The following is a 1,129-nucleotide window of genomic DNA, read 5'->3' on the forward strand; positions in this document are numbered from 1 at the left end:
AGCCAACACTGGGACCTTGGAGTCAGTTCTGAGTTTGGGACACTAGGGGGCACATTTACGTAGGGTCCAAGTAATAATAATCTGTCATGTGCAGAGTTTAGAGGCAGGAGTGTGAGATAACAGGAGATTTCATGGAATATTTAAGGCAAATACACTGAGTAGAGAATTTACACCCCTATAAAACAAACACTAAAACACAGTGCAGAGAGAGAGAGACAGAGACTCACAGAGAGAGGGACAGAGAGAGAGAGAGAGACACAGTGCAGAGAGAGGCAGAGTGCAGTGAGAGAGAGAGTGAGTGACACAGTGCAGAGAGAGACAGGGACTCACAGAGAGAGAGGCAGAGTGCAGTGAGAGAGAGACAGAGTGCAGTGAGAGACAGAGGGACAGGGAGAGAGGCAGAGAGAGAAACAAAGACTCACAGAAAGTGCACAGAGAGAGAGAGACAGAGTGCAGAGAGAGATTCCTGAGAAGCACAGTGACTGCTGGCGATGTAGTCCTCTTCTTACCACATCAGTTCCTTTTGTACTTCTGTCTTCAGCATCAGTGATGTCCACGCTCATAAGGGGGGCCGGCTAATCCTGAAAGAGCAGCACAGCAGGCCCCCCTATAAGCCTAAATCCTGCCTGGCCTGAGACTATCCTCCTTGTGCCCCCTGATGGCCGGCGGGCCTGCGCACAGCACAGCATGAGAACAGAGACAGTGGCAGCTAGGACGGAGGAGCGGTCCTAGAGCCCACAGGCAGTTTGTTATAAAGATTATAGATCAGGAGGGGCTGTGATACAAATGTGATGTGTGTGTGTCTATGACTGACTAATTGATTAGCCAGAATAGAAAGGACTGGGGTCAATATAATGAAGCATAGGCAATAGAGATAATGATTAAGGCTCCTGTAGGTTACTAAAAGGCAAAAGAACAATTCATATAAACATGTTGTTGCAAGCGTGAATCATAGTCATGAGACTGATATTTGCTGCCAAATTCAATAGTTCCTGTAGGTTACTAAAAGTCAGACTCGCCTGATGTTGTTGTGCAACATCAGGCCCAATCAGTAATTGCCTTGTGGGATCAACCCCACGAATGAAGTATAAGGTTTGAGATTTTCCCATAATAGCTAGGGACTTTGCCA

At 47.0% G+C, this 1,129-nt stretch overlaps 1 protein-coding gene across 1 annotated transcript in view; it reads left to right on the forward strand.

Moving 5' to 3' along the window:
• The window catches only part of LOC121395196 (zinc finger protein OZF-like), a 461,594-nt gene that overhangs the window by 375,976 nt on the left and 84,489 nt on the right, over nt 1-1,129 (forward strand).

This window comes from Xenopus laevis, chromosome 6S, assembly GCF_017654675.1.
Source record: "Xenopus laevis strain J_2021 chromosome 6S, Xenopus_laevis_v10.1, whole genome shotgun sequence".
NCBI classification, from domain to species: Eukaryota; Metazoa; Chordata; class Amphibia; order Anura; family Pipidae; genus Xenopus; species Xenopus laevis.